Here is a 22353-nt window from a genome sequence, read left to right on the forward strand (position 1 = left end):
TGCGTTAGTAATATGTGCATATAGGCAGGTGCACAATGCGTGCACACACACTGGAACACTCAGCAGCACACAAACATGCCAAATAATAAAAATGAAAGCATTACAATGTAAAAGATTTTTATTGTGCATTATTGTCAGGGAGCTTTAGTGGAATCCGGCTTGTCCCGTAGATGGTCTGTTCATGTGCTTTAACCTTGAGCACAAGCAGATCCATTTCCTCTCTGGAGAAGAATTAAGTCTTTGCTGTTGCAAATTCCACCATATAAATAGTGAATCTGCCATGGTGCAAGTGCACCTGGCTTTAAAGGGAATGGAAAATGAGACTATGATTGGTTTATTAGCCTGTGACATACTGGGAGAATATAGTCTGGTCAAATGAGACCAAAACTGAACTCTTTGGATGCCATAATTCACACCATGTTTGGAGATCAAATGGCACTGCACATCACCCCAAAAACACCATACCAACAGTCAAGTTTGGAGGTGGGAACACCATGGCATGGGCTGTTTTTCAGTATATGGCACTGCCAAACTTCATATAATGGAAAGAAGGAATGAATGGAAAAATGTACAGAGACATTCTCGATAAAAAATCTGCCGCCATTTACCAGAATGATGAAGATGAAAGAGGGTGGACATTTCAGCAAGACAATGATCCCAAACACACAGCCAAGAAAACTCTCAGCTGGTTTCAGAGAAAGAAAATGATGCTGCTGGACTGGCCCAGCCAACCAATAGAAAATTTATGGAAAGAACTAAAGACCAGTTCATAGAAGAGGCCCAATGAACTTTTAAGATTTGAAGACTGCATGTGTGGAAGAATGGGCCAAAATCACACCTGAGCAATGTATGCGACTATTTTCTCCATACAGGAGGAGTCTTGAAGCAGTCATTACCAACACAGGCTTTTGTACAAAGTATCAAATAGCTGACTAAAAGAGATGACATAAATTTAGGGCATTTACAATGCATGGATAATTTTTGAGACCTAAAAAAAGTAAAAGGCAGTTGGATAGGACATCTACTGACCATACAATGGTGCATTTCAAAACCAAGTGCACACACACACAGAGCAGTGAGAAGTAAACAAACACACATTGTAAACACACAGAGCAGTGGGCAGCCAATGCTGCGGTGCCCGGGGAGCAGTTGGGGAGTTACACTAGGAGCCATGTCAGGACGAGACCCAGGCACGGCGGCCATTTTGGCCCCATACATAGTGGCCATATTGGCCAGGCACTTCATGTGAGGCGTGAGCAGGCCCTAGAGCAACAGGCATGATGTGAGCAAGTTCTGGAGTACCAGACATAACGTGAGGCAGGCATGATGACTGACAACTCCACGACACCCACAGTGAAAGCAGAGCCACTCAACAATAATGCAAAGTCAATATACTCCTTAATGGTTGCAGAGCCATTGCTGTTAGGCATTAGATTGTTTAAACAGTCCTTTAGTCCATTACAAAAAAAAAGCCTTTTAGGACAACATCATTTAATCCCAGACATTGAAAATGCATGAAACCCCTCATTAGATACTTAAGTATAATATAAGTAATGTAAGCTATTTATAAGCACAATAATATAGTCTGTATAAAAATTAATAGAACTTTTCATTTCATTAAACAGAAATACTTAGAATTTAGAGAGAAGTCCCATAAATTACTAGACAAACAATTAGAATAGAAAGTGAAAGGACTAAATGTGGGACGCACTGTATCGCAACTAAAGAGATAAACCAATGTTTTAAAGAATTTTACTTTAATGAATTGATTTGGACCCACAATCAATAGATACATTTTTACGTAAAAGTTATCTCTCCACGCTATCTCCCTTCTTAATGTTGATCAAAAGACACTTTCTAATAGACACTGCAAATTAATTAGCAAAATCGTTTGTTGCAGAAATTACAATTAAGTGATGCTTCCACGTCTCTTTTTTTACGTTTCCCGGGTTTTATACTGGACGTCGTCATCTATACTGTCATCTATATAAGCGGCGTTTCATTCAGAATTAATCAATGATCATCATGGCGGCTCAACATTTTCAATATATGTTTTATTTGACAATACTGCATAAGAATATTTCATAAATTAGGGTGAAAAACTAGTTTTTAATCAAAGTATTATGAGCTTTTCTGCTTCTGTATGACATGATCAGATGTAATTGACGTTCACAGCAGCCACGAAAAACTGGTCAGATATGTGCCTCAGATATTCATTCATCTTTTTCAGATTTACTTCAACAACAGAATTCACCAGTATTAATATCAAATCTCCAATGAACTGTATGTGATGTCTAGACTTTAATTTATCAATAAATTACATGACAAAAACTTTGATCTGGTTTCATTGGTTGGGCTACAAAATATTTTGCCAGTTTCACTGAACAATAATTAAATTTAATATGTAATAATAACAACAATAAACTGGTCTTTTTAGCAGCTTTTCAGCTGTAATCATCCACCCATTTAATGTGACAACTGATCCAATAATAAGTGAACTCAACAGAAGTTAATAAAATGAGTAAATGTACTCAGACTTACATGAGAATGAGAGAGAATCTTCCTTTCGTAAAATCCTCTGGAAAAGTGTGGTATTCTGATCCTCAAATGAAACATTTCTCTAATTATTTTTTAATACAATGTCATGTCTTGAACATCATGTCTTCAGTTTATTGTCACTGTAAAAGCAGCACAAGATCACAGAATTTCCAGGAACCTCCTCATTTTGACCTACAGAGAAAAAAGAACAAGAGGAAATGAATACAACAGGGAAAATAAATTTCATAAATCTGCCTTTCAAATGGTCTTCAAAAATTAACTAACAATCAGCTGACATTTTTCTATAACAAGAAATTACCTGTTTTCAGATCTGAGCTCATAGTTCCTCTCTCTTGTGTTTGATCCTGACAGACTGTTCAGGCACCGTGAGACTCAAGATTATGGTCTGGTAGGAGGTGAAAGAGGGCTGTCAGAAGAGATTTAGGCAAGTACTGTGGTTTTCCAAAATAGGGACATCCAAAAGGGCCAATAAAAGCAAAGAAGTCCCAAACTCATCTAAGTTTAAACTTAGCTTTTTTATAGGCACAATGCAGTGTCATCAGTAGAATTGGTTGAATGTTGCTTGTTTTAATTTAATGGAAATTGTCCACTTCCTGCTTCAGCATCTGACTCACAAACACCATTGATTCAATAACTGTAACAGATAATATTAATATCCACTGCCATTGCTTCTGCATTTAGACATGTTTTTAGGCATGTTAGCACCAAATAAAATAATATTAAAATGGTTGTTAGAATCTTTTGCTTCAGTGCACCAGCAGAAAATCACAGCTGATATTTTTAAACATTTATTTTGTCATTAATTGCAATAATCCAGTAAGATATTTGTATGAACAAAGAGTCTGACAACATTTGTCTTAAGTTTTACACAGTTAGCAGCCACATTGTTCTTGACCAAGTGCAAAAATTTTTGCAAAGTTCAGCACAGAAATGTTCAGTTTCAGCAACAGCTCTCATTGTGGTCTCAAGTGTGAGACAAACACACTATACAAACATTCAGACAGATGCTGTATGACAGTTAATGAGAAAAAAAAAAAACATTTTATGTCTGAATATTGAATATTATAATGTGTTTATAGTTCTGTGCATAATTTCCTGTGTATTTTGTATATTAAAGCATAAAAATACAAGAAAAAAAATTGCTAAAGCATTTCCCTCAAAAACAAGTCTTATGACCATACAGAGTTTTGTTATTTAAATATATTGATTTGAAGAATGTTTAGATATTTCTACTAAAACTGCTTTTATTTATTTATTTAAAAAATACCATGTTTGAGTGGAAAAGGTTAGCGAAGAGTTCAGGATGCTGCATGCATGAGTGCAATTTGTTCTGTTTGATTAAAAATCTGGAAGAGGATTTGTATTTGAGACCATCTACTCATTTTGTGCAATGTGTTGCAATGTGGAAAATATCTCATTTGATGTGCTTAACATTTGTAAACCTAAACCATGATGTGTTTAAAATAACAGGCACACACCAACATTTATTTTTTTTTATTAATGGAGGTTTGAGGATGTTTTTATTCCGAAAGCTATTCTTTGTAGCAAGTGTGAAGAACAACACAGTTACATTGAGGATGAGGGTCAGCTGGGGTGTTCAAAATCAATAAAGGTCATTGTTTCTTCAAAGTCATGTTTCAACACTTCCTTTTCCTGCTGATTAATCTATATAGTCTTTGTGTTTCCCTTGTCCTTTGTCAGTCATTGTTTCCTATTTGAATGTTGTGGATGGCTGGTGTCTCTGTTCCTCTGTTCGTTGCTTCTCTGTGCTCATTTGTTCCTGGTTATTTAGTAATTGTTTTGTTTGTTTTATTAAATGCCCCGCACAGTTAGATCCTACAGTTACAGTTACTGGCAATTTTCCTTTTGGAGATACTTTTATCTTTGATATCTCTGATGTCTTTTGCATCAGTGTTTTTTGAGAACAGTTGCTTGTAATCAGCTGTGGAGATGACAGATAAAGCAGATCCAGTGTCTAATTCCATTTTGAAGTCTGGAGTGAGCCAAATGCCGCCTTAATACCAGAGGTGGCAAAAGTACACATCCTTCACTCAAGTAGAAGTACTCATTTAAAAATACTCAGATAAACGTAGAAGTACTAACTACACTTTTTTACTTAAGTAAAAGTAAAGAAGTATGAGTTCAGACATGTACTTAAGTGAAAAGTACCCATTACTACTACCTGTTTTAGTGTCACGCTGGTAACTGGACCTCACGTCATATTGACACATTAATACAAAATAACTTAAAATTTGTTGGCTAATGAATGTATCAAGGCTAAACAACCACATGTAGAACAGGGCCAGACTGAGACAAAATTTCAGGCTGGGAAAACTCACACTTATCCATGCCATCCCATTCACCCACAACAAATTCTTAAACCATGGACAACCCTATCACATTAAAATAAATGTTTAAAACCTTAGGCTGGGGCTGTGCAAAATAAGAAAAAGTCTCTATCTTAAAACTTCCATTTTCCTTGTCAGTCTCTTAATTTTCCATGATACAGTGCCCTCCACAAATATTGGCACCCTTGGTAAATGAGCAAAGGCTGCTTTGGAAATAAAACTGCATTGTTTATCCTTTTGATTTTTCATTGATAGTCTGAAAATAGTCTCCCTGTTAGCCTATTTTCAGGCGTTGCGTAATATCATTGCACCTGCTGCACCCATACGGCAGCAAAGTTCCTTGATTATTACGCCAGAATGAGACTATATAGTTCCTAGTCATATTGGTCTAGAAAATCGCAACTTTTCATTTTCCGTCAGTCTTAGTACACGATGTAACTACAGAAGAGTCAAGTTTTAAATAGGAAAAATGTCGAAACACTTCAGTCATTTTTTAATGAGATGCTATCGGTCTAATCAGATGCAATTATCTATGCTAAGCTATGCTAAAAGTGCTACCACCAGACCCGGAGATCGGCTGAATGGATTCAGAAACGGTAAAACTCAACTGTTTAACTCTAGGGGAGTTGGGAATTAACATATTTTAGAAAAAAGTGGAGTGTTTTGCGGAGACGCGGAGCGCGCGCGAGCCGAATCATGTTGCCGGTAAAGTAGTGGTGGGATGAGTCGTTCTTGAACGATTCGTTCATTTTGAATGAATCTTTAATGTGACTCGGGACGAACGAGTCGTCTCGGGGAGTGATTCGTTCAGTCGCGCATGCGCAACATCCTATTAGGTTCTGTACTGGAATTAGTTCAACTGTTTCGAGTCTTCGGGTTTTTGGAGTCGTTCGTTCATCTTATGGGGCTGTCACGTGATGAACGAACGACTCGAACCCGAAGAATCGAGAGATGAACTAATCAATTCTCTTTCCGGCTCAGACTGCGTTGGTTAAGCTTATTGAGCTGTCACGTGATGGACAAACTACTCAAACCCGAAAACTTGTCAGATAAGAGGCGAGGTGAGCTAATCATAGACTAAAGACCCAGGTAAACAATGAATTAATCTTTTCTGTTTTTTATAGCATAGTTTTGTTTTGTTTGAGGTGTGATCAACGTGTCAGTAGCAGTAGATGTGTTAGGTAACAACATTTTAATTATATTTTGCTAAAATGAACGAAATGACTCGAAAAAAGATTCGTTCATTTTGCTGAACGAGACTCAAAGGTCCGAGTCGGTAAAATGATGCGAACTTCCCATCACAGTAAAGACTAACTGATCCATGATTTATTAGAGATTTGTTATCGAATGGTGATCCACAAAATACTGATTAACCTGGTTTGAAAATGTAAGAAGTAGAAAGTACAGATATTTGTGTAAAAAATGTAAGGAGTAATACCAGAAAAATCTACTTAAGTACACTAACAAAGTATTTGTACTTAGTTACTTCCCATCTCTGCACAAGTCCATGCAGGAAAGGTCATTCGTACCTGAACTTGCATTAGTTTAATTTTACGTTTCACTTTATACTTCTGTCTTTGTCTGCCTTCCGCCCTTTTGATGACACCTTCTTCACTCTTTATCCTTGAACCAGTTCATTTGTGGACTTTTATACATTCAGTAGCTTCCCCTCTCTTGGTTTCATGTGACTCACGTGCTCTTTTACCTGTCTTTCATTCTGTTTCCTTCCCATCCAAATCCTGCTGTCACATCAGTAGCTGTCAGTGCAGACCTTGTCACCGATTTGTAATGTATTCAATAAGCACAATGCTGACAGACGAAAAAATCACTTGAGTATATGGACTTACATGAGTATCAGAGGGAAGCTTTGCTTTCGTAGTTCCTCTCTATTTTGGATTCTGATCTTCAAGAGATTTTCAGTGCAGGTTACATTGTTACACCAATAGGTGGTGGCAAGGGACTGTCTTTATGAGCAAGTAATTCAGTCAGTTGCATGGAATGGCTTGTGATAGTCTTTTCTTCCTTATTGTGACGTATAGTAAAATGTGTTCTTGAACAAGAAAAAAGAGTAGGGCTTGATTTTATTTTTCTGGAGTTGACTGGATCATTGTAGTTTGCTAGTGCTGTGATATTATGTGAGTGACAGGCTGTTCTGCCCTCGTGCAAGTAAACATCATCAGAGAAGAGAAGAGATGTTGTTGCAAGGGAGGTGAAGTTACACTGATCAACCACAACAGTGAACAGTCAATTCTTAAACTTCATGTGTTGGAAACAGAAAAAATGGGCAAGTGAAAAGATGTGAGTGACTTTGACAAGGACCAAATAGCGATGGCTAGATGACTGGGTCAGAGCATCTAAAAAATGTCAAAAAAGTCTTGGTTAGCAAGACAAAGCCATTTTAGTCTGATCTGGTCTGATCACACATTGCTGAAATGCGCAATGTTGGCCATGACAGAAAAATGTCAGAACACTAATTTGATTTTGACTTCCTCTGCTTGACGTAGGAAGGTTTTTTTTTTTTTTTTAATCTTCCTGTCTCTGGTTCAGAGCTGCAGTGACTTCATCTCAAATATTGTTTGGAGGGAAACAGATTTCATACTGATATGTTTAACCACGACAACATCATGAAGATCATTCAGCTTCAGCTCTGTGAGTTTATTACATGATATCAATATATTTACATGCTTTGTAAGCTTAATATTAAAAATAGTTTTATGTTAAGCATCACATGGGTTTTATGTGGGTAATCTTATTTATTTTTTTAATCTTACAGGTGTATTAATGTGTTGTCAAGCTGCAGTGTCAGATCTACTAACTGATTTGGGATCAAATGTGACCATAAACTGTGATCTTGATGAAAATGATGTTTATTGGATTTTACACAAAACAGCAGATCCTCCAACAGTGATTCTACGATCATTTTCAACCTCATCACCTTTTCACTATAACAAAACTTTCAGAAAGAAATATTCAGTGCAGTTTAAACATCGTCTGGTTATAAATAATGTCACTGCTGATGAATTAGGAGTTTATTACTGTATGAAAACAGGTACGCCTCCAAAACTCAGCAACAGCACCAAAATATACATCACTGGTGAGTTAATTTGCAGTGATAAACACATGAACACTACTTACATACATACATGTTATTTACTGCTTCACTGTTTTAGATACTTATGAAAACATAATTATATTTATAAGTTGTGACCCTGGACCACAAAACCACTCATAAGTAGCACAGGTATATTTGTAGCAATGGCCAACAATACACTGTATGCGTCAAAATTTTGGATTTTTCTTTTGTGCCAAAATTCATTAGGATGTTAAGTAAAGATCATGTTCCATGAAAATATTTTGTAAATTTAATACCATAAATATATATAAAAAAAAAATTTGATTGGTAATATGCATTGCTAAGAACTTCATTTGGACGACTTTAAAGGCAATTTTGTTCAGTATTTTCCAGATTTCCAAATACTTGCATCTCAAATATTGTCCTATCCTAACAAACCATACATCAATGGAACACATATTTATTCATCTTTTTGTTGTTGTTGTTGTTGTTGTTGTTGTTTTTTGGGATTATGTATAAATCTCAATTAAAAAAAAAAAAAAACCCTTATGACTAACTTTTTGTGGTCCATGGTCACAATTGTATAATATATGATCAGTGTTTTCAGTGCTACAAATCTGCAATCACTGCACTAACAGCAACAGTAACAGACTGTGAACACTTTCTTACAGAATCACCTCAACTAACTGAGTGTTACAATCATACAGTGGTGGAGTTCATTGATCAGAATCAGACACAATATCAGATTATCATCATCATCATCATCATCTCTGCGCTGATGAACGGGTTTCTGCTCATTCTGCTGATTGGTAAATATATCGCTTTGATGCTTTTCTCCATAGGCAGCTGAAGTTAATGAAATATGTAAATATTCTTTATGTATGCTTTTAAATGCATGCTTTTATTTATGCTTATGTTTTTATTATTTATGTGATTTATGTGACATAGACATATAGATATATAATACAACCTTCCAACCTTTTGCAAATACTGATTATGAAAAATTGTTCCATTTTAGGACGATTAAATGTTTTTGGTGGAAACAGAAGGTCTGCGAAACAATCACAACAACTCAACACTGATCAACCGCAGCAAGTTAAAGAACAGCATCAGGACCATCTACACTTAAAAAATGTGAATCCATCCTTATTACTAAAATTAATTTCTATCCAGATTATTACTGAGGATTCTTGATGACCTGTACAATAGTGTTCTGTAAAACTTCATTTCTTTCAGCTGTAGCTGAAAATGCTAATATTGCTCTTTCAATGTGCCATGGTGAATTTTTCCAAGCGGCATAAAAATATTTAGTCCAGCCAAACCAACAGCACCCATGCTGTACTTAACCTGCCTAAGTCATCAACACATGAGTATGATTGATTTTATACTTCTTGATGTTCAACCCTAAAAAATCTGGAGAAAAATGTAAAACAAAAAATATATATACTAATGAAAGCAACAATAAATAAATAAATAAGTTCAAATTGACTACATTTGATATTAACTATCCTTCATTCTGCTTTTTAAAGACTTGGAAAGTCATGATATTAATCACAATTATTTTATTTAACCAACAGCTATAATTTTATGTTTTTCTTTAGGTTAAACATGTAATAATATCCTGATAATGTGCATAAAATATGGAAGTGGGCACTTAGTTACCATTGATACTATTGATAATGTCGCTATTGATTAATTAGGATTGTGTGACTGTATGAACACAGACACACAGCAGCATTTCCAGATTCATCACAAATCTAATTATAAAAATAAAGAAGGAAAAGTCAAATTTTATTATTTTTTTTTTTAATGGCCTGGCTTGAGTCGCACCTCAGATTTGTATTTGGTAATGTACTGATGTCAAAATTGGTAAATTAATATGTAATGATGAATTAATAAATAATAAACGGACTATTTCATTCCAGGCTACTAGTGTTATTTTCAACTCTACAATCTAAACTAATTTGCTAAACCAAAACCGGACAATGTTTCACTGGCTTTGGCACTTGACAACTAACGGCTTTCACCTTTGTCTAGAGTGGTGGTCTAAGTGTGAAATGAGTGCATTGTTTTTCCAGTACCTTTATGTTTATAAAGTTCTCAGTCTAAACCTCAAATGAAAGAACAGCACTGCAGTATGTCTGCTTTCATTGTTCACTAGATCTACACATTTAGTGCACATTTAGCACTTGCCAAATGTGTTAGTTCTCCCCAAATTTGAAAACTTGATTAATTTACTCACCCTGAGGTCATCCAGTATTTTTTCCCAATAGAATATGATTTGAATCCAATCATATTTTATGTGATTTATAAAATGCTAGTCAGTGGCAACAGGCAACTGTCAAAAAAACATATCAGGGAACACAAAATGAATACCCGTGGCTCCACCCTGGTGAAAAAAAAAACAGCATATGCTGGTAGGTATGTTTTGATGCTGGTTTATGCTGGTCCTTTGCTGGTTTATGCTGGTAATGTTGCTGGTCAATGACCAGCATCAACCAGCAAAGGACCAGCTTAAACCAGCACCAAAACATACCTAACCAGCATCCCAGCATGAAAACATGCCTACCAGCATATGCTGTTTTTCTCACCAGGGCAATATATCGAGGTTTTATAAACCGAAACAATCAGCCCATGCAAGAAATTGAACATTATTTATAACATACTAAGCATAATCCAGAACCTCACTCAAACAAGGAAATCCAGTAAAATTTCGCAAACTGGTTCTTTGGAATAGTTTGTTTCAGTGAATTGGTTCACATTACCCATTCACCGGTTTGTTTACGTAATCATGAAACGTATACACAATATTATTAAAGCACCCAATAATTTTGCCTGTCTAAAGCATATCAAGTGAATAGTCTTAATTACCTTACCTTTTGACATAAACAGTGAGAATCCATAAAAACCTTAATTTCACCCCTTCATCCGAGTGCTCGGTTCACACATGCGCATTTCACTGCTAATGGTCTTCAGTCCAAATCCGAACTATTCAGAGACCACTGGAGAAACTAAAGCGCTGAATGAGTTGGCAAAAACAGCACCACAGGATCAGACAGTCCTGTATTTTGGCTCATCTGAGTGAGTCAGGGTCTGAACGGCACGTCTGAAGGTGAGTTTTGATTCAATATAAGTTTGTGCTGTTCGAGCCCCGAACTGTTTCAGACGATTCAGACTAAAAAGAACCAACTCGAAAGATGGATTTATGTATTATTAGTATTCCCTGTGAAATTGCAGCACTGCAAAATAAATAAATAAATAAAAATATGAAATATGAATGAAACCCAATAAATCTCAATAAACCCAATAAAAAATAAATGTATTTATTTTCACATTTATTTATACATTTCTTTGTCTATAAATGAAGAGTTCAGATGCAAAACCAGCTAAATCCATCTGACGTCTTTCTTTAAAAAATGCATTTTTATCAGGCTCAGATGTGTAGGTTTCTATGCAACTACCGGTACTTCTGATTTTTGGCTAAGGCTGGTATTTTAGCGTGTATGAAGAAAAAGTATTTGATGGACGTATAATTTGTGTCGAGAGCATCATTATCTCATTTTTTAACCGAGATGGCTTTTAGCTGGTTTTACATCTGAACTCTTTATATGATAATGCGTATGAAATAAAAGTTAAGAAATATTTTCCTGTTGATAACTAAATATTTTCGTGATTTAAACAATGTGTATTTGTAGGCCTGTATGTTTTTTTTCTCCAGTAGAGGGCGCCACACAACAGAGACAAACGTACTATACAACTCAGAAAGAGTCTCCTTACTTTAGTGGAGTGGTGGAAAGATTTGTAATTGAACACAAACAAACAAACAGTACTTCACGACTTAATTCAAAACAAGGCTAATATCTTAAAGAGTTTTGCTCAGTTGAATTTATCTTGTTTTAGGGATGTTTGCGACTTTCCCAGAGTATTTTGTACAGTATATAGAGGTCAACGTAAACATACTCATATGTCCTGAAACATGAATCAGAACATTTTGATTTGTTTGGCTGCAGTATAGGTCATAAATCCCATCCTCTCCATGTAAATAAATCATGAAAATATCAAATAACACTTAAAATAATTTTTCATAATTCCCAAATATGCTTATCGTCATTTTAAATCATTTTTATCACTCTGATGTATGTTCAAGTGTTTGTTTTTCTAATAGGTTTAGTTTTAGGTAGTTATTTGATATTATAAATAATAGGGTGTGAGTTTTTATTGTTATGATTGCCTCCCATGAGACTTTTCTTATAATTACAAACTGAGCCTTCTACATTATTCCTGAAGAACTTTAACCTGCGGGCGGGTGAGTACTTCATGGTTTAGGCTACATTTGACTTTCCTTACCCTACCTGCAGGGCCGCATTAAGACCTCACTGGGCTATGACTTGCTGCTTAATGTCTTTGAACAGTTAAATTTGTTTTAAAGGGCTCATCGGATGCTAAGTTCACTTTTTCATGTTGTTTGAACATTACTGTGTGTTGTCAGTGTATGTACAAATCTACCGTATAAAAAATCCATGCAGTGGTTTTTAATTAATTTGTAAAAATAATATCCCCTTTTTCAAATCGAGCCGTTCTCAGTTGACGATAGTTGATTGACATGAGCTCTTACCTCAGTTCAGCTGTCGAAGTCCAGTAACTTTCCTTGTTTTGATGCTGGAGCAGGGATGTAAGTTAGACAAGAATATCTCCGACTGAGCGATTGAGGTGTTGTGTTGCTGGATGAAATAATGAACATAGTGGTCGTCATTTACTCCCATCATCTGACCTGCTGAAGATGCAGTAGATTACGTTTGTTTGTGAAGGGAATGCGCCTCCCGATCTACATATATCCGTCTATGTTCACGCAAATCATTCATGATCCAGCTTCACTTACAGCAGAAGTGAGTATAAGCATTTTTTTAATGAATCTTTGCGATCGTCTTTCCTTATAACGTGGTAGTTAGGAAGTTTAGCGGCTAAATGCGGCTAATGTAAACAAAACCGTCTTTCCACAGAGAGAAGAGAGGGGCGGGGCGAGCAGAGCTCATTTGCATTTAAAGGAACAACCCCTTAGAATGATATGATTTTTGCAGAGCTGATTTTGGCAAGGTAAAAAGGGTGTTGTTTTACAAAACCATTGAGAATTTTTAATCAAAGTTGTAACAATCAGCCTTATCGGTAAATGTTACAGTGATTTAAAAGGGGTCAGATTATACTGTGTGAAATTAAAATGTGTTTTAAAAAGATGAGACAATGACAAAAGTAAAGCGAATAAATACGTGTATTTACAAATTCACAAGGAACCAAAACAACACTATAAAACTAGAAATCCTAGGCTGTTAAAAGCACAGAGTCCTTCAGTTCCATACCATTAAAACGGTCCTTAAGAAATCCAGCGTGCTGTAAGTTCCAAGTAAAAGTGTCCACTGGTGTATATACAGTCCAAAGAAGTGTAATCCAATAAAAGTGATGCTGGAATGGCAAGTCCTTAAAATAAACTCCTGATTGTTTGACATGCTGCCTCCTTTATACTGTTTGTTCCTGATTCCTGTCATGTGACTGATCACATATAGGCTATACATTCAGCAAGTTTATAATCAAACTAAACTTAAATCTGTGGGTGACGATGACGCTGTGTTTTTATCTGCTCCATGTGCCCGGTCCACTTGGTATTACACAACTTTAGTAAAATACCCTAGATGGGTAGATCATGTTTTCCCCTTTTCTAATTTATTTTCAGATAGCCCCCTTTGTTTTTAGAAAAGCTGACATTTTTACTTATCGAAGATAAATTCTATTGCGTACCATTTCCAGATTATGCCAGAACGAAGTGATGAGAGGTGGATGTGGACATCAGGCGCTGCGATATGTGCACAGGTCGTTCAATTCAATTCAATTCAATTCAACTTTTTTTTTCAAATTTATTTGTATAGCGCTTTTCACGATACATATCGTTGCAAAGCAGCTTTACACCAAATTGACATTTTTACAATATATATGTAGTAGTAGCTTGATGTACATATGGCAGATATGTGTGGTAAAGATCAATTAATGATGTAATCAAACAGACAAAGAACACTATAAATTAGTAGCAGAATTCGGTAGTGCTGTATGTTTTCAGGGTTGGCATCATCTGAAGTCCTCTGTGGGGTTGGCATCATCTTATCTCGTTCAAAAGTAAAATATAGAATAAATGCATTTGTAAACCAAATTCGCATTCACGCCATATCCTAATTACCATAATTTCGAGATGACAACATGTGACGTGGGCCCCCTCCTTGCTCGGGCCCCTAGCCCAATGGTTAATGCAGCCTTGCCTACCTGAATAATCAGTGTTAAATGTGTAGGGGTAGGAGTAGGGAATTCAAGTGCAAAACAATAAAAAAAAAAAAAAAAAAAAAAAAAAAAAAAAAAAAAAAAACAGGCAGGGTCAAACACCAGCAAAAAACAATGTCTCAGGGGAATACAAAAAATAATCCAAATAGCAGGTGATGGTCAGGGCAGAAACCATGAAACAACCAAATTCATAAACACAGGGCTCGAATGAAATAGGATGGAAGTGGCTATAATCCCTATAATAATAAAGCTACAATGCAAACCAAGAGCAAAGGCCCTGATTTCAAAACACTGTCTGCTCCTGAATCTACTGCTTGGTTTTCTTGATCACAGGGTTTGTGTCCTGTTTCTGATGTTGATTCTGCAACAAAACAGTACAAAACAACATTACTGCACTGTGATAAACACAACAGATCTGTCTAGTATTTATATACAGCAGCATTCAGACTGGAACATTAGTATTTAATCAAACACTTGTTGTATTCAGATTTTATAAAACTTTTTGAATTAAAACACACACCGTTGATGATCAGCTGTATAGTCTTCTGTTCATCTGAGGGTGTGATGTAGCAGCTGTATCTTCCTGCATCAACGTGAGTAAGATTGTTGAGTTTGATGGAGAAGGTTCCTCTCTCATACTCCTCAGGGAAAGTTTCAGCTCTATTCTTATACCGCTGTTCCTGATTCTCTACTGATTCTTTACCCCTAATTATATCATACACAATCTTGCTGCCATTGTGTCTCCAATGCACTTCAGTGTCTTGATCTTGTTCAGTTGAAGAACACGGCAGAACAACAGAACAACCGATAACAGCCTCTACTGTGACCTGCAGACACACTGAAATCACATAAACTTTAACTGTAAACACACAATCTGGTATTTATAGTTGTGGTGTAAACTGATTATTCAAATTTAGTTTAGGTGCTCACCTTCGTTTATCAGCACTGCAAATACACAGATGAAGCACCAACTGCAGAAACAGAAAAAAAATGAAATAAATAATAATTATCATAATAATAAACTTGCTATAAGTTGCTGTAATTTAACCAGTAGATCATGACATTAGTAATGCCAGCATGAGTATATTTGATATTTGATTTTAATATATTCGATATGAAGATTTATTCTGTCTTAATAGTTTTGTGGTTAAATGTTTTGATGTCTTGACATTGAATAATAGTGATTTTGAAGTGAAGTTTGAATAGTGAAGTGAATTTATTTTGTTGTGAAATATTAACATGAATATTTATTTTAAAATATTCATGTTAATATTTACATAAATTAGATGTACATCACAAACATCTTGAATATTCTTCAGAACCTATGGACCGATTAAGCTGAATTATTTAATAGAAACACAAGTTATTGCTATTATGACAATATTGTTAAATAAAAATGGTAAACATATTATATAGTGTAATTCACATGAATCCTATTGACTAGATTCTGTCATTGTTCAACTAAATTGTGAAAATACACATATGTACAATTAAAATAACAAAAGAATCCATTAATTTCCTTCAATAATATACATATTGGATGTGGTGTCATCATTTAGGTATACATTTTAGACTTGAACCCACAACCTCTGGGTTACAAGTCAAACTCCCTTTCCATTAGGCCATGACTGCTATCATGTTTTAATTGTTGTTACTTAAACAAAACAACCTAACTGCAGTTTGATTGATATTACTTGTAATGCACATAAATAAATAAATAAAAAGGGAGTTATCTGTTTTTGCAAATAAACTAAATCTAAAATCTCTCTCCTCAGATATAATCTTTCTGCAGATAACTCTTCTCAAAGTGGACAAAGTAAAAGGCAGTTGGATAGGACAGATCTACTGACCATACTTGGAATTTGTGCTCTGCATTTCACCCATTCAAGTGCACACACACACAGAGCAGTGAGAAGTGAACAAACTTTTGTTTACTTTAATAATTATAATTCATGGAGTTATCATTTAATAACATCTTCAATATTCTAAAGGGGCTAGTTGCATATCACCGCCATCTTGGATTTTCGGTCTAGTGAGTGTAGGAAATCAAATCCAAATGTTACATTCTATATGTTTACATGATTTATAATATCACTTAAAACACTGTACACTGTAAGACTCAATCAAATCAAATTAAATCAAATTAACATCAAATAAAAATAATAGCACGCACCACCACACAAAAATACAACACAACATGCTAATGCTAAATCAAATAATAGTTTCAGCTTTTACTCTGTGTATTTACTCTAAGTATTAACCTGTAACTCATTAAGTAACCAAACCACAGTTAATGCATTAATGATGTTGAAAGTGTTTGTTTGATAATGCTAGTTTAAGTAACTGAGAAAAAAACGAACAACGCCACATATGAACTTTATCACATACTGCGACAGATCTGAAGTAAAACTCTGTGGGAGGTACAATGCATTTTGTATAAACATACCCGAGGATCATGGTGGTCCAATATAATCTATATATTTATTTATATACAAACAACAACAGAAAAACTGATGCTACCACATTTCCTTTTCACCTCGGTTTGTACCGGATGTCGTCATCTATAGCATCATCTATATCTAAGTAAAAGAGCTTTCTAAACGTTAGATGAAGCAGCGTTTCATACAGACAGGGGCGTAGCACCAAATTCTGGGCCCTATATACAAGCAGTGGCCATGGGCCCCCGTAAGCTCAAGGTTCACAACTACCTACAACTATCCTTACTACTAATCTAAGAACTCTTATATGTATAACAAAGGAGTTAATTTGTAGAATATTTGGTCTCACATTTTGGGATCACCTTTCTTGGGAAAAAAGTCTGTTAGCAGTTGCTTTCCCTCATTTCTTTTTTTATCCCTTTCTTGACTCTTTTTTTAATACATCAATCAACTGATGTATTTACCCAAAATATTAGCATTTACATTAGTTAACAACATTTATTATGATCTTAAAATTATATTTAAAAGAAAAAAAAAAATCACTCCTCAGGGGCCCTCCCCCCACTTGGCGCCCTGGTAATTTAGTCCCACTTTTCACCCAACTACGACGCCCCTGCATACAGAATTAACCAATGATCATCATGGCAGCTCAACATTATCAATATATGTTTTATTTGACAGTACTGCATGTAAATGTTTAAAAAATTAGGGTGAAATACTAGTTTTTAATCAAAGTATTATAAACTCTTCTACTTCTGTATGACATGACTAGATGTAATTGGCGTCCACAGCAGCCATGAAAAACTGGTCAGATATGTGCCTCAGATATTTATTCATCTTTTTCAGCTTTACTTCAACAACAGAATTCACCAGTATTAATATTGAACATGTTTCTGATCTCATTGTATCTCCAATGAACTGTATGTGATGTCTATACTTGAATTTATCAATAAACCACATGACAAAAACTTAACCAGTTTCACTAAACAATAATTCAATTTAATATGTAACAATAATAACAACACTAAACTGGTCTTTTTAGCAGCTTTTCAGCTGTAATCACCCACCCATTTAATGTGACAACTGATCCAATAATAAATTAACTCAACAGAAGTTAATAAAATGAGTAAATGCACTCAGACTTACATGAGAATGAGAGAGAATCTTCCTTTTGTAAATTCCTCTGGAAAAGTGTGGTATTGTGGATCCTGATCCTCAAATGAAACATTTCTCTTAATTAATTTTTAATACAATGCCATGTCTTAAACATCATGTCTTCAGTTTATTGTCACTGTAAAAACAGCACAAGATCACAGAATTTCCAGAAACCTCCTCATTTTGACCTACAAAGTAAATGAACAAGAGGAAATGAATACAACAGGGAAAATACATTTCATAAATCTGCCTTTCAAATGGTCTTAAAAAAATAACTAACAGCATAAAAAAAAAAAAAAAAAACTATTTCTAACAGCATAAAAAAAAAAAAAACTATTTCTATAACAAGAAATTACCTGTTTTCAGATCTGGGCTCATAGTTCCTCTCTCTTGTGTTTGATCCTGACAGACTGTTCAGGCACAGTGAAACTCAAGATTATGGTCTGGTGGGAGGTGAAAGAGGGCTGTCACAAGAGATGAGAAAACAATCAGGAAAGTACTGTGGGTTATCTCCACATCCACATTGATCATTCAGCACAAAAATGGAGTTCACTGTCAGCAACAACCCTTATTGTGGTCTCATTTGTGAGACAAACATACTATGCAAACATTCAGACAGATGCTGTAAATGATGGTGAATGAGAAATAAAATAACGACATTTTATGTTTGAATATTGAATATTATAATGCATTTATTGTGTGCATAATTTCCTGTGTATTTTGTATATTAATGCATAAAACTACAAGACAAAATTTGCTAAAGAATTATATTCCTTCAAAAACAAGACTTATGACCATACAGAGTTTCTACTAAAACTGCTTTTATTTATTTATTTAAAAAATACTGTGTTTGATTGGAAAAGGTTACCGAAGAGTCCAGGATGCTGCATGCATGAGTGCAATTTGTTCAGTTTGATTTCATAAAATCTGGTAAAGGATTTGCATTTGAGACAATCTGCTCATTTTGTGCAATGTGTTGCAATGTGGAAAATTTAATTTAACTTTTTTTTTTATTTTTATTTATTTTTTTTTTATTGAGGGTTCAGGATGCTTTTATTCTGAAAGTTATTCTTTGTAGCAGGTGTGAAGAACAACACAATTAGACTGAGGATGAGGGTCAGCTGGGGTGTTCAAAATCAATAAAGCTGATTTGATAAGCAAACATAACCACCCAACCTCTGTGGTGTCTGTTCTTTGTCATGTTGAATAACCCTTTCACACGTGAGTTTAAAATATTGTAGCTGAGCCCCCTGGGTGAGTTTTTTTTTTTTTTTAGGTGAGCGTTATTTTAGAACGTATCGCCTTATTGTTTTACGTGACACAACGCAGCCACAATAGAGCTGCAAGACACATGGATCGATTTCATTTTGTTTTTCTTTTTTTATTAATAATATTCACAAACATGCTTGATAGATTCTGATATATATGATATTCCGATTCTAAGCGTTAACGGAGCGTGATCATTTCAGCGATTAAAACGTTCAATATTTGCATAAAGAACGTGTGACTTCAGAAGACTTGGAATTCATGACTTGTTTGTAATGCTTTTATACTGCTTGTTTATGGTCAGTTTTTGCAATAAATACCTGTGACTGTACTTATATTTGTCTGCTACGTCTTTTATATTGTTTAGAAATGGGTAGGTTTAGGTGCTCCAATGAAAGTATACATTTATATGAGGGTTGCCAACTCTCACGTATTTGGCGTGAGACAGGCTTTCAGGCTCTGTCTCGCGCTCTCACTCTTCCCATGTAAATCTCACGCGTAAATCTCAATTTGAAACAAAGTTTCAGCTTTCAGATGTTGTAAGTTTTGATACTAAATTCACGTAATGTGGCGTAAATCGTAAAATGTAGCACTTCTGTTAACACCAGAGCCATTAAAAGACAGAGCTGAGACAAGCTTTGATCTCCCTGGCGGTGACGTGATTCACGAAGCTCTCTAAATAAACCAGCGTTGACAGTATATTTGAATGTGTTTAAGTAGGATAGAGACGACAGTTTCAGCATTTTTTTGGTAAACATTACAGCATGTTATGCTTTGATATCTACGTTGATGACATTTACAATATAATTTTATTCTGGAGAGTGATGGAGAGCAGTGGCGGATTAAGACTCTTTGGTGCCCCTGGGCAATGGCACCTAGAGCGCCCCCACTTCCACCCACACACACACACACTTTTTATTGAGTTTATTAATATGAAATATTAAATTTCATATTAATGAACTTAGAAGTGCTATAATAGAACTATATAATAAACTATATAATAGAACTATAGTAAAACCCTTAGAAAATAAGGCTACCACCTTTTTCAGTGTACTCTGATAAATTATTTATAACTTGTGAACCCAACTCATACAGGTGTAGTCTGTTCTAAAATCAGATATAAATCTGTAAGAATAAAGAAAGTATGCAGCAAATGTAAACATTTTATGAGTGAATCCAGCTGTCACAGGTATAATAATAATAATCCTATCTGTTATTCACTTCAGACTTTATGGTAAACAAAGAAAGTGTGGATAGTCTTTTTAGAGTCATTGTTGTCATTTTTCATTTACTTATATTTAACTGACAAAATAATTTTTGAATGTTTTACTGCTTTCAAAGACCGGTGTAAAAAGTGCATGGTCTTGTTTGCAATTACAGCTACTGTGCGTAACAAATTTATTAGACCATCACCCAATGTAAGGTTTGTGCCACAGTTGCCCTAAACTAAGTACTGGTGATAACCAATGTTATGCTTGTTTCTGTAATGATTAGTGTAAGATCTTTAGTCACAGTAGTGTTTCGAAATACAATTAGCTTGTTGGGACTGAATAGATATCTGAAAAGATATATTGAACAAAAGTTTAATCAAAAGTAAGTCTTTAGGAACAACTACAAACTATTTGGAATCCAGTAACAATCAGTAACAATGGAGACTATGGAGAATGCATGCTTTGCTTTTATCAAGCCCAAACGAGGCCATACAAAATAAATCAATCAAATATTTATTTATTTCTATTTTTTTATTTATTTCTATATCTATATTTCTCGGTTCTATACGATGGTTTTGTTGTTATCAATTCAATCTTTTGACGCCGAATTGCCGCTAATTCTAAAGTGAAAGTAATGCGCATTTGCACATTTGGTAATGCACCGACATTTACAAGCTATTTAAAAGCGACAATGACAATACAATTTTTGTTTAAAAAAAGTTGGCGGGTAACATGTGGTATAATAAATTTGTTAGAACTGTATATGTACATAGTTTTGTGAGGATTTGAACTGACAATTAAACTTACAAACTTGTTAACACCCTTTCATGATTGCCAACAGCTGCAAACTAAAAACGTGAAAGCGCGAGTCCGACGCTCTGTAGATTCAGATTCACACCTCTGTGAGTGAGGTACTTTCATTTCAGTTGCAGAGACAGGAATTAGAGTCTGTTAGAGTAATGTGCGGCGTCAAAACGAAATTGCAGGCGTTCACCTATTATGTGTACATCCGGCGATAGATCGCACATCCATTGATTCACGCAGGAGGAAACAAAAAAAAACTTTTAACAAAACATTTAGGGTAGGCTACGTTCTGGCGAAAGGGCACAGGCCATAGCTAGATAGACATTTGAGAATACATCGCTTGCTTTTGAGAATACCTTGCTTGTCTTACCCAAGAAAATGTATTTGCGTGGTGCCCCCTCTGGACGTGGTGCCCCTGGGCACCTGCCCAATTGCCCATATGGTTAATCCGCCTATGATGGAGAGACAACCCTAACGAAAATTAAATATGGCTTTACTACAGATAAAACAAACAAAACAAAACAAACAAACAACAAAAAAAAAATGGTTAATATAGTTAAACCATGGTAACCACAAATTAACCATGGTCTTGCTACACTAACATGGTATTTGTAGAAAACTATGGTTATACAAATGCGCCATAATCAGTGCGCCAAAAAACATGGTTATTACACATTTACTATAATAAAACCATGGTTCATTTTAAGGGTTTTTTCAAGGGTTAATTTGGTTTACTTGTATTTAACCCGCAGGTATTGCTTATATATAATGTGACCATACAACTTAACTATTTTTCAGTTAAATAAATGTTCTATATTTAATTCAATAATATTCATTTAATATTTTAAGGAGATAATTTAGTACCAAATACTATTTGTCCAATAATTATGGTCCATTCAGATCTTTTCACTTGCCCATTTTTCCTGTTTCCAACACATGAAGTTTACAAACTGACTGTTCACTGTTGTGGTTGATCAGTGTAACTTCACCTCACACCTCACCTTGCAACAACATCTCTTCTCTTCTCTGATGACGTGTTTACTGGCCCCAACTTGTCACATATTGACGCTTGGTCAGGACCCCTTTAGCATCACTTTTTGACGCCCACGATACCCCTTTTGCATAATTTTTCAACGTGCAGGGTCCTCCATTCTTTTCAGTTGTTTGTCTTAATTTAA

General features: G+C 35.1%; 1 long non-coding RNA gene across 3 annotated transcripts in view; it reads right to left on the reverse strand.

Annotated features, from left to right (window-relative positions):
- LOC127160033 (uncharacterized) overlaps positions 1–18332 on the reverse strand; it is a 56496-nt gene extending 38164 nt beyond the window's left edge. Inside the window, exons 1-5 of one of the 3 annotated variants that reach the window (XR_007826632.1) lie at positions 18251–18332; positions 17886–18082; positions 15232–15272; positions 14822–15139; positions 13249–14662 (exon numbers count right to left, since the gene is read on the reverse strand). This is a non-coding gene — a long non-coding RNA (uncharacterized LOC127160033). Of the gene's footprint in view, positions 1–2541; positions 2600–13248; positions 14663–14821; positions 15140–15231; positions 15273–17885; positions 18083–18250 lie in introns of those variants that run through there. The other 2 variants (XR_007826631.1, XR_007826633.1) reach the window with 2 other exon arrangements.
- Between the last annotated feature and the right edge of the window lie 4021 nt (positions 18333–22353).

The sequence above is a fragment of the Labeo rohita genome, unplaced genomic scaffold, assembly GCF_022985175.1.
Source record: "Labeo rohita strain BAU-BD-2019 unplaced genomic scaffold, IGBB_LRoh.1.0 scaffold_279, whole genome shotgun sequence".
Classification (NCBI taxonomy): Eukaryota; Metazoa; Chordata; class Actinopteri; order Cypriniformes; family Cyprinidae; genus Labeo; species Labeo rohita.